Genomic DNA, 15,228 nt, shown 5'->3' on the forward strand with positions numbered 1-15,228 from the left:
TCATCACCCCTGAAAACCATCTCTGAAACTGGTATCTCCCCAACATCCTCATTAGTAAACATGGAGGCAAAGAATTCATTTAGTCTTTCTGCAATGGCCTTATCTTCCCTAAGAGCCCTTTTAACCCCTCTGTCATCTAATGGTCCAACTGACTCCCTCACAGGTTTCTTGCTTTGGATATATTTAAAAAAGTTTTTATTATGAGTTTTTGCCTTTGTGGCCAACGTCATTTCAAATTCTCTCTTCGCCTGTCTTATCAATGTTTTACACTTAGCTTGACAATGCTTATGTTTTATCCTATTTTCTTCAGATGGATCCTTCTTCCAATTTTTGAAGGATTTTTTTTGGCTAAAATAGCCTCTTTCACCTCACCTTTTAACCATGACTAATTGATTTGCCTTCCTTCCACCTTTCTTAATGCGCGGAATACATATGGACTGCGCCTCTAGGACTGTATGTTTAAACAATGTCCAAGCCTGTTGAACACTTAACCTTTGCAGCTGCACCATTCAGTTTTTTCTATTTTCCTCATTTTATCAAAGTTTCCCTTTTTAAAATTTAGTGTTAGAGCTGCAGATTTACTTATTGTCCCCCTACTCTCTGTTTCCTGTCTTTTAACCAGTTTGCAATCCACGAAAGGACATCGCCTCCTATCCCATGACTTTTTACTTTTCCTAGAAGCCTATCATGACAAACTTTGTCAAATGCCTTCTGAAAATCCAAGTACACTACATCTACCGGTTCACCTTTATCCACATGTTTATTAACTCCTTCAAAAAAGTGAAGCAGATTTGTGAGGCAAGACTTGCCCTGGGTAAAGCCATGCTGACTTTGTTCCATTAAACCATGTCTTTCTATATGTTCTGTGATTTTGATATTTAGAACACTTTCCACTATTTTTCCTGGCACTGAAGTCAGGCTAACCGGTCTGTAGTTTCCTGAATCACCCCTGGAGCCCTTTTTAAATATTGGGGTTACATTTGCTATCCTCCAGTCTTCAGGTACAATGGATGGTTTTAATGATAGGTTACAAATGTTTTACTAATAGATCTGAAATTTCATTTTTTATCTCCTTCAGAACTCTGGGGTATATACCATCCGGTCCAGGTGATTTACTACTCTTCAGTTTGTCAATCACGTCTACCATGTCTTCTAGGTTCACCGTGATTTGATTCAGTCCCTCTGAATCATTACCCATGAAATCCTTCTCCAGTACGGGTACCTCCCCAACATCCTCTTCAGTAAACACCGAAGCAAAGAAATTATTTAATCTTTCCGCGGTGGCCTTATCTTCTCTAAGTGCCCCTTTAACCCCTCAATCAACTAATGGTCCAACTTACTCCCTTCACAGGCTTTCTGCTTAAGATATATTTTAAAAAGTTTTTACTTTGAGTTTTTGCCTCTATGGCTAACTTCTTTTCAAATTCTCTCTTAGCTTGTATTATCAATGTCTTACATTTAACTTGCCAATGTTTATGCATTATTCTATTTTCTTCTGTTGGATCCTTCTTCCAATTTTTGAATGAAGATCTTTTGGCTAAAATAGCTTCTTTTACCTCCCCTTTTATCCATGCCAGTAATCGTTTTGCCTTCTTTCCACCTTTCTTAATGTGTGAAATACATCTGGACTGTGCTTCTAGAATGGGGTTTTTTTTTTTTTTTTTAAACTATGACTACGCCTCGTGCACACTTTTTACTTTTGTAGCTGCTCCTTTCAGTTTTTTTCTAACAATTTTTCTCATTTTATCAAAGTTTCCCTTTTGAAAGTTTAGCACAAGAGCAGTGGATTTGCATACTGTTCCTCTTCCAGTCATTAATTCAAAGTTGATCATATTATGATCACTATTGCCAAGCAGCCCCACCACTGTTACCTCTCTCACCAAATCCTGTGCTCCACTGAGAATTAGATCTAAAATTGCTTTCTCTCTTGTTGGTTCCTGAATCAATTGCTCCATAAAGCTATTATTTATTCCATCCAGGAACGTTATCTCTCTACTGTGTCCCGATGATACATTTACCCAGTCAATATTGGGCTAATTGAAATCTTCTCTAAAAAGACGTCATGTAAATATAATTTTACTTAATGTGCTAATTACTTACAGAGCCATCATAACACCTGCAGGCATACCAGCGTTTTTTGCTTTGAGGTCTTGCCACTTCAGGTCACATTTAATCATTGGCTCTAGTCCTTTATTCTACGACGTATTTTTTAAGTTTTTGCATTTTTCATAAAATTCTGTATCGGGGTTGAATCTTCCTTGAAGTGACTCAAAATGTTTTTCATAAAATTCTGTATCGGGGTTGAATCTTCCTTGAAGTGACTCAAAATGTTTTTCATAAAATTCTGTATCGGGGTTGAATCTTCCTTGAAGTGACTCAAAATGTCAAAATCACAAATCACAAATAGGACTGATTTGTGATTTTGACATTTTGAGTCACTTCAAGGAAGATTCAACCCCGATACAGAATTTTATGAAAAATGCAAAAACTTAAAAAATACGTCGTAGAATAAAGGACTAGAGCCAATGATTAAATGTGACCTGAAGTGGCAAGACCTCAAAGCAAAAAACGCTGGTATGCCTGCAGGTGTTATGATGGCTCTGTAAGTAATTAGCACATTAAGTAAAATTATATTTACATGACGTCTTTTTAGAGAAGATTTGTATTTGTTGTGTTTCATCATAACTGTTTCTAGTGTGTGGCTTTCACGGTAATTGAAATCTCCCATTATTACTGCACTACCAATTTGGTTAGCTTCCCTAATTTCTCTTAGCATTTCTCTGTCCGTCTCACCATCTTGACCAGGTGGACGGTAGTATACTCCTATCACTATAGTCTTCCCCGACACACAAGGGATTTCTACCCATAAAGATTCAATTTTGCATTTAGTCTCATGCAGGATGTTTATCCTGTTGGACTCTATGCCATCCTGGACATAAAGCGCCACACCGCCTGCCGGGTGCTCCTCTGTCATTGCGATATTTTTACCCCGGTACAGCACTGTCCCATTGGTTGTCCTCCTTTCACCATGCCTCTGAGATGCCAATTAAGTCTACGTCATCATTCACTGCTATACATTCTAATTCTCCCATCTTACTTCTTAGACTTCTGGCATTAGCATACAAACATTTCAAAGTTTGTTTTTTGTTTGTATTTTCATTCTGCTTTTTAATTGATAGAGATAAGTTAGAATTTTTTAGCTCAGGTTGAGTTTTTAGTTACAGGCACTTGGACTACTTTTCTTATTATTGGAACCTCACTGTCGGGATGCCCTAATTCTAATGCATCATTAGTATCCTTTGAAGATACCTCTCTCCGAACCATGCGCTGCTGAGCGACTGTCTGCTTTCCACTTTGTTCTAGTTTAAAAGCTGCTCTATCTCCTTTTTAAAGGTTAGTGCCAGCAGTCTGGTTCTACCCTGGTTAAGGTGGAGCCCATCCCTTCGGAAGAGACTCCCCCTTCCCCAAAAGATTCCCCAGTTCCTAACAAAACTGAATCCCTCTTCCTTGCACCATCGTCTCATCCACGCATTGAGACTCTGGAGCTCTGCCTGCCTCTGGTGACCTGCACGTGGAACAGGGAGCATTTCAGAGAATGCTACCTTGGAGGTTCTGAATTTAAGCTTTCTACCTAAGAGCCTAAATTTGGCTTCCAGAACCTCCCTCCCATATTTTGCTATGTCGTTGGTGCCCACATGTACCACGACAGCCGGCTCCTCCCCAGCACTGTCTCAAATCCTATCTAGGTGACACGTGAGGTCCGCCACCTTCGCACAGGTAGGCATGTTACCAGGCGATCCTCACGCCCAGCAGCCATCCATCTATCTACATTCCTAATAATCAAATCACCAACTATGACGTCCGATCTAACCCTTCCCTCCTGGGCAGTAGGCCTTGGAGTAATCATTGATAACCGTCTGAATCTTAAGAAAGCCATCAATAACACTACCAAGGACTGCTTTTATAAATTACAAGTCATGAAAAGGCTCAAACCCCTACTCCACTTCCAAGATTTCAGGACAGTGCTCCAAGTCACACTCTTTTCCAAAACAGATTACTGTAACTCTCTTCTACTCGGGCTCCCAACTTCATCCATCAAACCATTACAGATGCTCCAAAATGCTGCGGCAAGAATCCTGACTAATACCAACAGAGGAACACACATCACTCCCATACTACAGAACCTTCACTGGCTGCCAATCAAATATAGAATATTACACAAGGCTCTGACTATAATCCACAAAGTCATTCACAACCAACAACAACTAGACCTCCAGATTCCCCTCAAATTATACTCATCAGACAGACCGATTCGAGAAGCATACAAAGGCACCCTGCAACCCCCTACAACGAAATCCTCTCGCCTATCATCTACCAAAGAACGAACCTTCTCTACAGCTGGCCCAACCATCTGGAACAAGATGCCCACAGAACTCAGATTAGAACCATGCCCGTTTACCTTCCGCAAAAAACTTAAGACATGGCTCTTCATCCAGGCCTTCACTTAATCTACAGTTCCAGCAATTCCTTACTAATTCAGACAATGACTTTTACCTAAAACTCTCTGACAAGTGTAGCCTATACACTTATGCCTCCTCTCATCATATTATTGTATTATCTAATTTGTTCAGTTATTCTTTCTATCGCTCCGGCTATCCTAGCCCTCCAGGTTAATACCCCTTGTTATATGTAACTTTCATTTCTTGTTATATGGTTGACTTTGTTATTCCCCTCATGTTATCTGTAAACCGATCTGATATGAATTCTCTTTCATGAAGGTCGGTATATAAAAATGTTAAATAAATAAATAAATAAATAATAAATATCCTCAGAGAGAAAGGACAATGCATCACCTGGAGAGCAGGTCCTTGGCTACAGGATCCTGTGAAAGTGGCACCTGCCTATAAATTAAAGGATGAGCTAGGGGTGGGTGGGCAAGGGGTGGGAGGATTGGGAAATCCAAACAGTCTAACTTCAGTTAGTCAGCTAGAGTGAGTCACTGCTCTCTTGATTATCAAATGTTGATACCTAATCAAACCAAATCACACTACCTCAACCCCTTTCCAAGGTGAGCACCTGAACTGAACTTTTCAACCTTTTTACTTAGATATACACTGTTCCTAGCTTATTTCTAGCTTCTGGTTTTTTTTTTTTTTTTTACACTCAGTTCTGCTTACTAGTTGCTTTACAGACTTTTAAAAATAAACACAATAACTACTGCTTACTAGCTGCTTTATTGACTGACCATTTAAAAATACAGTCTAACTTGTTTATTTGCTGCCTTACTATTAAAAGCACAAACACACTAAATAATATTCCCAAATAGTTAACTTTGCCCCAATATGTTTGAAAAAGACAATGTCCCATGCAAAAACTTACTGATTCCTTTCAGCCACCAGCAAGGTGATCCTCTCCTCTCAGTGCTCCCAATGGAATGTCGTTTGGAAGAAATGCTTTCGCAACTGTGGTGTCGAGGTCTGCTCCGATGAACATGAGGAGCTGAGATGACTTGATGTGGGATTTTTGATAGTTGATTAGAAATCCCAGGAAGTGTAATAGTATTATTGTGCTTTTTAAGGCAGACATCGCTCCCTGCCTGGATGGACTCCTGATTAGCCAATCATGTAGGTAGGGAAAAACGTGAATGCTGCTTTTTCTTAGATGTGCAGCAGCCACTGCTAGACATTTTGTGAATACTCGAGGCACAGAAGCGAGTCCGAATGGCAGGAATCTATACTGGTAATGATGTTTTCCCACGACAATTCGTAGGTACTTGCGATGATGTGTGGAAATAGGTGTATGTGCATAAGCAACTTGAAGATCTAGAGAACAGAGCCAATCTCCCCATTGAAGCAAGGGAAGGATGGCTCCCAGGGATACCATCCGAAACTTTTCTTTTTGAAGAAATTTGTTGAGATTGCAGAGGTCTAAGATAGGGTGAAGGCCACCTGTTTTTTTTGGAATTAGGAAATAGCTGGAATAGAACCCTTTGCCTTGTTTATTTATTTATTTAACACTTTTTTATACCGACCTTCATAGTAAAACCATATCGGATCGGTTTACAAAGAACAAGGGGATAACTAAGACAAATAACTGAGGATAATAACAATAGAGGTGTATAAGGCAAAGTTACAATTAACAAGGAGTAAAAAACTTGGAAGCTTAACGCTGGAAGAAAGAACAGATAAGAAAGAAGACATGTAGGAAGAGATTGCTACATGGTACAATAGTGTAATACAGATTATTGTATACAGTACAGTATCAATGAGGGTTAAAGCTAAAGATGATTAAAACTGGAGGTGCCAAGGTCTGCTGATTTTTGAAGGTGCCAAGGTCTGCCGTTTTTGAAGGTGCCAAGGTTCATCGTTTTGAGGGAGCCAAGGTCCATCGTTTTGAAGGATAGAGGACCGAATTGGCCAAGAAAGTGTAGGCGATTAGTGATTGTCTGGGGGATCGGGGAAGGCCTGGTGAAAGAGCCACGTCTTGAGTTTTTTTCTGAAAGTTGAGAGGCAGGGTTCCAGTCTGAGGTTTGAAGGGATGTTACTTTGTTGAGACTAGGGAACTGATTCGATAGCCCTGGTAGTCAGCAGAGTTGAGAGTTCTACTTGAAGTTGAGATGTGATGACAGTGCTTGTCCAAAGTGGGATGGGTGGAGAATGCGGGGGTATTGTTTTGAATTTGAGATGGTATCCCCGATTCAGTATGGCTAATACCCATTGATCTTTGGTTATGAGCCTCCATTGGTGTTTGAAATGATAGAGTCGACCTCCTACAGGTAAGTGGGGTATGGGATTGATGGAGAAGCTTCTGTTTTCTTGATGTATTTCAAAAGCCAGCTGCTGGACCTGTTTGTGGAGGTGGCTGGGTTTTTGTCTGCTTTGGCTGGAGTGGACATCCTCTTTGTGGTGGACAGTAGGGATGTGCTGAAGAAGTAGGTGGATAGTACCTTCTAGGCCTATAGAAGGGCCTCCTGGCATCCCTTCTGGTGGGTTTTCGTACTGAAGATGGCTGATCCGATGGTAATTTGGAGAGCTGACTGAGTATCTCGTGGTGATCTTTTAGTTGGGAGACAGTGTCCTGAATTTTTTCTCCGTAGAGATTGTCTCCAGTACATGGGAGATCTGCTAGTCTCTCGTTCCTGTAACCTGAGATCCGAGGCCTTGAACCAAGCTCACCTCCGTGCACTGATTCCAGCTGCTGACAGACAGGCGGATGTTTCAAAAGAGTCGTAGGCCGCCTGTACTTTGTGTTTGCCGGATTCGAGGTCTTTGGCAATCAAATTGTTTAGTGCCAGCTGCTGTTGAGGGAGATTATCAGCAATATCTTTAACTTGTTTTCACAAGTTTCTTTGATATTGCGTCATATATAGCTGGTATGCTGCAATCCTAGACACCAGCATGGATCCCTGAAAAACCTTTCCTCCTAAGTCATCTAAGAACTTCTGTTCTTTTCCTGGTGGGGCAGAAGAGAGTGGCTTTTGCTTCCTGGCTTTTTTCTGAGCCAATTCAACAACCACTGAGTGGTGTGACAATTGTGATTTCTGGAAACCTGGGGTATGGTGTACCAGGTATGTTGTGTCTGTTCTTCTGTTTCCAGCAGGAACAGAGCAAGGATGTTCCCATAATCTATGCTGAAATTCCAGAAGCACTTCATGAATGGGTATGGCCATCATCTCCTTTGGTGCATCTACAAATTGTGTTTTGAATCCTCCTCAGCAAGCAATTCAAAAGGAATTGTATCCACCATTTCCTTTATGAAATATGAAAAAAAGTTAGGTCCTCAGGAGGGGACTTCCTCCTCTCTTCTGGTGGAGAAGGTTCTGATTCTAAATCTTTGGTATCAGTGTCAGTGTCTACATCCTTCCAAGGACTATAGTGAGGTGGAAAATGTGATCCAGAGGGATCCAAGTTGCCTTTTGGAAGAGGGTGCTTTGTTTTAGAAGAAGACTTCAATGGTTGACTTGGAATCTGCTTTGGCATCGAAGGAGGCAGAAAAGGCATCGATGGGGAATCAAAACGCATTGATGGTAATCGATGGCCGGCATCGCCCGATGGACCGGGACGTGAAGGCATCGATGGATCTGGGAGTGGCATCGAAGGTAATGTAGGTACACGGGGGTGTTGAAGACCCAATGGCCCCGGGAAGGAGTCAGAGTCCCTTCCATCATCATCCAATGAGCCTGGAATTGGAATTGAAGGAATCACCGGTGGATGTTTAGGCATCGATGGTGTCGATAGCTGTATCGGGGGAGCCATCGTGTCTGTGCTGGAAAAATACTGATTAAGGCGTCGATTCTATTTAGCAGAGGTTGAAAGATCGATGGTTCTGGCATCGGTGCCGGTGATTGTACCGGTGCTGGCATCGAAGGAGGCTGGAATTTTTGAAAAGCCTCGACGATCGCTTGTTGAACCATGGAAGTCACTTCTTCCCTGGAGACTGGGACTGGGGTTCACTGTCACAGGAGAAGGTAAGACTGGCGCTACTGGCACTTCCACGACTAAGCATGGTGGCACACTCTCTAACACCGATCCTGGTGGAGAGCGCCTTGGTAACTCAGGTACAGAGGGGCATGGCGGCTCTAGTACCTGGACATGCTTCGGCATTGGTTCGATGTCCTTCGGTACCAATGCGGATGCCGTTTCTTCCTATGGAACGGAGACAGAACGGTGACAATGGCGTCTCTTTTCACTATGTTCCCTAGTGGATATCGATGAATACGCTATTAAAGATCCGGATGGGGCCCGTGATGGACGATCATTGGCCTTTTTCTTTCCTCCATGTTTTTCAAGAGGGTGATTATTTCTTCGGTGACTATGTCGAAGATGACTATGGAGTGATTTGTTTTAAACAGCTCCTCCATTTTATCCAAACGGGCACGCCTGCCCTTCGGTGTCATCTGGGCACAAGTTGTACAAGCATGGACATCGTGGCCTGATCCCAGGCATAAAACGCACACATTATGCGTTTTATGCCTGGCATATTTGGATATTTTTTGAATCCCAAGGCCATGATGAAAAAACAGGCCGGGTAACGGTCGATGGCCTGTGGTACCGAATAAAAAGGTGACGGAACAGACCGAAAAACTTACTCAAAAAGTACTCAAATGGTATGTCGAAAGGAGATCAGAGCAGACAATTTTGTGACTGAAAAGTTATATTTTCCGTGAGGAAAAAGTGAGGGAAAAAACTCACAGAGCTCATATCACACGAGGCTAACAGCAACACGGAAAAAAAGAGACTGAAGGGAGACCCCTGTGGCTGAGAATATCATGGCATGCTGGGCATGCTCAATGGGCTCAGTGTGCCAGTCAAATGTTTCTAGAAACTTTGACAGAAGTTTTCCGTGTCAGTGCTCCATCAATGTCACCCATATGTGAGGACTATCATCCTGCTTGTCCTGGGATAAAACTTGTACCTCTGGTAGCAGTGTTCCATTAGTTATCCTCCATAGGTTATTCTCGAAGATACCTATTATGTCTAAAGCGCCATGCATTCTAACTCTCTAGCCTTATTTTTCAGACTTCTGGCATCACAGACAGACATTTTAAATTAGGTTTATTTGTATTTCTATTTTTATATGAACCCATAACCTGCTTATCAGATAATACAAGCAGTTTGGAGTCATTTTTATCTGTGTGCTCTCTATTTAAATGCATCTGGGGGGGTGAGAGAGGAGAAGGAAAGATCTCTACCGGGGGTGAGGTTCCCGGCCCCAACGGTCCCCTCCATTGCGTCTGACGTCACTTACCAGGGACCTGACTTCCGCATAAAGTCGCCGCTCCCGCGGCATTGATTCGGGTGAGAGAGGAGAAGAAAAGATCTCTACCTGGGGTGAGGTTCCCGGCCCCAACGGACTCCCCTCCATTGCGTCTGACGTCACTTACCAGGGACCTGACTTCCGCATAAAGTCGCCGCTCCCGCGGTGCGTTAGCGTCCGGCAGCGCATCATCTAAGCCACGTGCCGTCAAAGGGGCGCGCGACTTAATTTCGACTTGGTTTCGAATTGGTGGAGAAATAAGTGAAGTAGAATGTTATAATTTTTGAAAATCTGTTCCTTCTTCCAATTTGCCCCCCTGAGGATCAAGGAGGTCGTGGATAAGAACTGGAGGTAGGTCCCTCTGCTACTTCAAATAGAAATGCCTCATACTAAACGCAAGGGACGTCTGCGTGTAGATTCCTCTGCGCTACCACAGAATCCTCCCCTGCAGCAATCTATTGAAGGATTTTTTGCCCCAGTCGCAGTCTCAACGCCGGGAGCTATGTCCGCTGGGGGTATAGGTGAGGAGCATACCCTTACCCCCCTGGACAACCAGATCTCCATAAGCCCCGGAGCACCCCAAACACCTTCAAACCCAACCCTGGGATATCTTCAAGGGAAACCCTGGGATATGTTCAGGGGAAACAGTTGAATGCTAGTGGACCTTTGAACGCAGAAGGAGTACCTGAAAAGAGTCCCATGGGAAATAAGATAACATCGGGAGGGATTGAAGGTAACTTGGCAAATGAAATCTCAAAGATTTCAGAGGTTTGTCAAGAAGGGGGGTCTTTGCCTGAACTCACTATTGATAAAATAATTCAGCCAGAAATAATTACATTAGACTCTATATGGAAAGCTTTGATGAGCATGGAAAAATCAATAACATTATTAACTAATGCTATAAAAGCTTCTCAAAACAAAGTACTAAATAGTTTCCACTGTAAATGCTCATGAGAAAAAATTGGATGAAATTTCAATTCAATTGTCAGCAGTGAAAGAAGTACAGGTAAATCTAATCAAATCAGATGTATTAATGAAAAAGAACTATGAGAAAATTGAAAATAAGTTAAGATATCCGAATTTGAGAATATTAAATTTCCCGTGTGTGAAATTAATTTCGCCAAAAGAACAATTTAGAAAGTATTTGATAGAAATACTTTTAATACCATCTGAAAACAAACCTACTTTCTCAAAGGTCTATTATGCCCCTAATAAGGAAAATAGGAAAGGAGCTAAAGTTTCAGATGTAAATTTAGATACAGATTTAACAGTTTTTCTCGAGACATCTGTTGAAGAGCAAATTGAATACAGGGGAACTCTGTTAGTGTCCTTTGTTTATGAAGCAGAAAGAATTGATTCTGAAATTATTCTTTCGTAATCGTGAGAAAAAATATTACGGACAAAAAATCTTGATTTATCCAGACGTTACAAAGGATACTCAGAATAGAAGAAAGCAATTTGTAGACATGGTGCAAGAAGCAAAAGTGTTGGGGATACAATTAGCGATTCATTATCCATGTAAATGTATGTTTACATATAAAAACAACAAATATATTTTTTATGATCCCCCACAATTAAAAACATTTATAGAGAAATGTAAGAGTGAGTCTGGTAAAGCATAATTACTCCTTTGAAGTCATATAGAAAATAGAAACTGCTTTATGTGTATATTACTAATACCTTAGTGTATGCTCCAGTTTAGCTCCTGTGATTCTCAAATTACTTTATAAATATTGTTTACAGAAGAGTAGTTTATAAACAAATTATGTTGTAAGATGAAATTCCTATGAATGTATATGTTATAAACTTTCTGTTAAATTGTAAAAGGAAATGATCATAAAGAATTAAAAAAAATGCATCTGGGATTTTTCAGCTTTTAGAACCACCTATCAGGACATTTTAACTTACTTTGTTTATTATATTTGCCTCTTCAAAGAATATAAGTGAACACGATTGTGATGTGGCAATGATTTGTAAATAAAGTGTTATTTCTTAATCTACCAAGTAAAACTAATGCCACAGTATAGTCTAGAAGTGATTTCAACTTGTTTTTAAAGTCTTTCCATAATCCATCCATACTTTGTCACTAGAATAAGAATTACATATTTCAGAGTTCTTTTATAACTGTACCAAAGGATTCAAATGCTAAATTTAACAAATTCAGACTTCTCTAAACCTTAATGCAATGATGGCCAATTCCGATCCTCAAGAGCCACAGACATTTAATTTTTTAGGATATCAGCAATGAATATGCATGAGACAGATTTGAATGCACTGTCTCCATTGTATGCAAATCTGTCTTATGCATATTCATTGCTGATATCCTGAAAACCAGGCCTGTGTGTGGCTCTAGAAAACCAGAGTTGGTCGCCCTACCTTAATGCATTACCCAAACTACCTTTTTACTGTTGACTTTATAGAAAGTTAGAAAAACATTTACCATTGTGTTCAAACCATACTCCATAAATTGAGAAATTACTACTTCCTGATAATTTCCTTTTCTTTAGGACAGTCAAATGAATCCAGAAAAAGGTGGTTTATGCTCCTCTACCAGCAGATGGAGACTGAGTAAACTGACATCATAGTATATAACCCCCTCTAGGGACATCAGCCTGCCAGTATTCTTCAAAATCAACTGTGGCCAGGCTAGCAAATAACTTGATTAAAAACAGAAAACCATTTCAGTACTCAACCAACAGGCAGTGAGCTCAGACAAGAATGCAATAATGGGACTGGATTAACACGCAGCCGCACAGGAGGACTAAAATACAATCATTTGGCAGCCAAGGGAGGGAAGATGGATTTATTTGACTGTCCTAAAGAAAAGGAAATTATCAAGTAAGTAGTAATTTCTCATTTCTTAGCATCCAGTCAGATGAATCCAGAACAAGTGGGAAGTACCCAAGCTACTCCCTCATAGGGCGGGAGGCTGCCTGCGGTCCAGACAAAACCACATGTGCAAAGGCTGTGTCCTCCCAGCTTGCACAGCCAGATAATACTTGGAAAAAGTGTGTAAGGAGGACCTTGTCGCAGCTCGGTAAACATCAATAGGGACAACAATCTAACTCCTGCCCATGACACTGCCTGAGCCCTAGTGAAAAGATCCCTACCCTGACTAAGTAACAGCTTTCCGGAATCCACATATGCAGCTGTGACTACTTCCTTAATCCAGTGAGCTACTGTAGTCCACGAGGCTGGCTCTCCCCTGCCGTGAAGGACAAAGACGGTCCAGCTTCCACAAGTTTTCTGTAACCTTGAGATATCTGCCAAAATACCTAGACATCCAAGGGTCGCAACAAACAATACTCCTCTACATCTTGCTCTAAGGACGGCAGGGGGATAGACTGATTCAAGTGAAACTCAGTAACTACTTTCAGTAAAAAGAAAGGAACAGTACACAGCTGTACCACCCCTGGAATCACCTGGAGAAATTTTTCCCGGCAAGACAGGGCCTGCAGTTCAGAACCCTACGCGCAGAACAAATTGCCACAAGAAATACAGTCTTCAAGATCAACATCCACAAGGAGAGAACACATAGCGGTCTAAACATAGGGCCTGCCAAGAAGTTCAATACCAATTAAGAATCCACAAGGGCTCCGGAAATTGCAAGGGAGGCCAAAGATGATTCACATCTATCAGAAAATGGGCCACATCAGGATGAGCCAACAAGAATTCACCATTCACCTGACCCCTAAAACAGGTTAAGGCCCGCTAAGTCCACCTTTAAGGAACTGAGAGCCAAGCCTTTATTCAAGTCATCCCGTAAAAATTACAAAAATGAGCAGAATCCCGACCAAGGAAGAGTTTCTCGATTCTCACACCTGGCCTCAAACACTCTCCATACCCATACATAGGCCAAGGAAGTGGAATAGCCATGTTTCAGCAAGCGAGCCCTTTCAAGGGCCAAATTAAGACAAAATAGATTCGGAATTTCATGAAGAATGGGTCCTTTCCGCAACAGGTCCCTGTGCACTGAAAGTTGAAGAGGAGAGTCCACCAAAAGCCTTTGCAGATCTGCATACCACGGTCTCCTAGGCCAATCTGGAGTGACCAAGAGCACCATCACTCTGTGGCACTCAATCCTTCGAATCAATCTGCACAACATGGGTCATGGAGGAAAGGCATACAGCAACATGTCTTCCAGCCACTCCTGCACTAAGGCATTGATCCCCAAGGACTTCGGATGTCTTCTGTGACTGAAGAAGCACGGAACTTTTGCATTGCGCAAGGTCACCAACAGGTCTAAGAATGGAAGACCCCAGTGATCCTAAATCAGTTGAAGTGCTTCGTCTGACAACACTCACTCTCCTGGGTCCAGACTCTCCCTGTTAAGAAAGTCTGCTCTTACGTTGTCTTTGCCTGCGATGTGCGAGGCTAAGATCATCTTGAGATGCACTTCTGCCCATTCCATAAGTTGATGTACTTCCCATGACACTTGTTGGCTCTTATTATTCGGACCGATCAACCCTGCAGCTTGTCGCTGAACTGTAGACATGCCAAACGGACTGCACTGACTTCCAGGTGATTGATGTTCCAGAGACTCCTCTGCATTCCAGTGGCCATGCTCTGTCAGCTTCTGACAGTGAGCTCCCCATCTAAGGAGACTCACACTCGTTGTCAGTACCAGCCAGTCCGGAGGAATTAGGGAAACTCCCTTCCTCAGATGTTCTGCTTGCAGCCACCACTGCAGTTGGGAGGAAACCTTCATTGGCAGGAGAAGTCGAATCAAATAGTCTTGAGACTGCGGGTTCCACAGAGACAGCAGGAAGCGCTGAAGAGGACACATATGCGCCCTCACCCACGGTACCACTTTTAGGGTTGCCATCAAGCTAAGTACCTGCAGGTAAGACCATACAATCAGGCTCAGAGTGGTCATCAACAGATGGAACTGGGCTATCAACTCCTGAAGTCGAAATGTCAGCAGTAACACCTTGCCCTGCTTTGTGTCGAAATGAACCCCAAAGTATTCCAGCAACTGAGGGCTGAAAACTGCTCTTGGCTAGGTTCACCACACAGCCGAGTTCCTGCAGCAAGGAAATCACCTTTCGAGTCACCAGGCGGCTCTCTTTCAGCAACTTGGCTCGGAGCAGCCAATCGTCCCAATACAGGAGTAGTAGGATTCCAGCCCTTCACAATTCTGCTGCAACTACCACCATTCCCTGGGAGAAGATTCTGGAAGCGGTGGCCAAAATAAAGGGAAGTACCCGAAACTGAAATTGGCGTCCCAGCACTGCAAACTGGAGAAAGCATTGATATTCCGGTCGGATGGGAATGTTAAGGTACGCTTCTGACAGATCCAGGGAGGACAAACTCCTCAGACTGTACAGCCAGTATCACTGAGCACAATGTTTCCATGCGGAAATGGTTCACGTGTAGATGACGGCTGACATGTTTGAAATCCAGGATGGGACGAAAGGAGTCCTCCTCCTTTTGTACAACAAAATAAATGGAATATTGCCCCGCATTTTCTTG

At 42.2% G+C, this 15,228-nt stretch overlaps 1 protein-coding gene across 1 annotated transcript in view; it reads right to left on the reverse strand.

The window, feature by feature from the left end:
• LOC115093677 (neurabin-1-like) overlaps nt 1-15,228 on the reverse strand; it is a 476,950-nt gene that overhangs the window by 129,502 nt on the left and 332,220 nt on the right. The window lies entirely within an intron of this gene.

The sequence above is a fragment of the Rhinatrema bivittatum genome, chromosome 6, assembly GCF_901001135.1.
Source record: "Rhinatrema bivittatum chromosome 6, aRhiBiv1.1, whole genome shotgun sequence".
Taxonomy (NCBI): Eukaryota; Metazoa; Chordata; class Amphibia; order Gymnophiona; family Rhinatrematidae; genus Rhinatrema; species Rhinatrema bivittatum.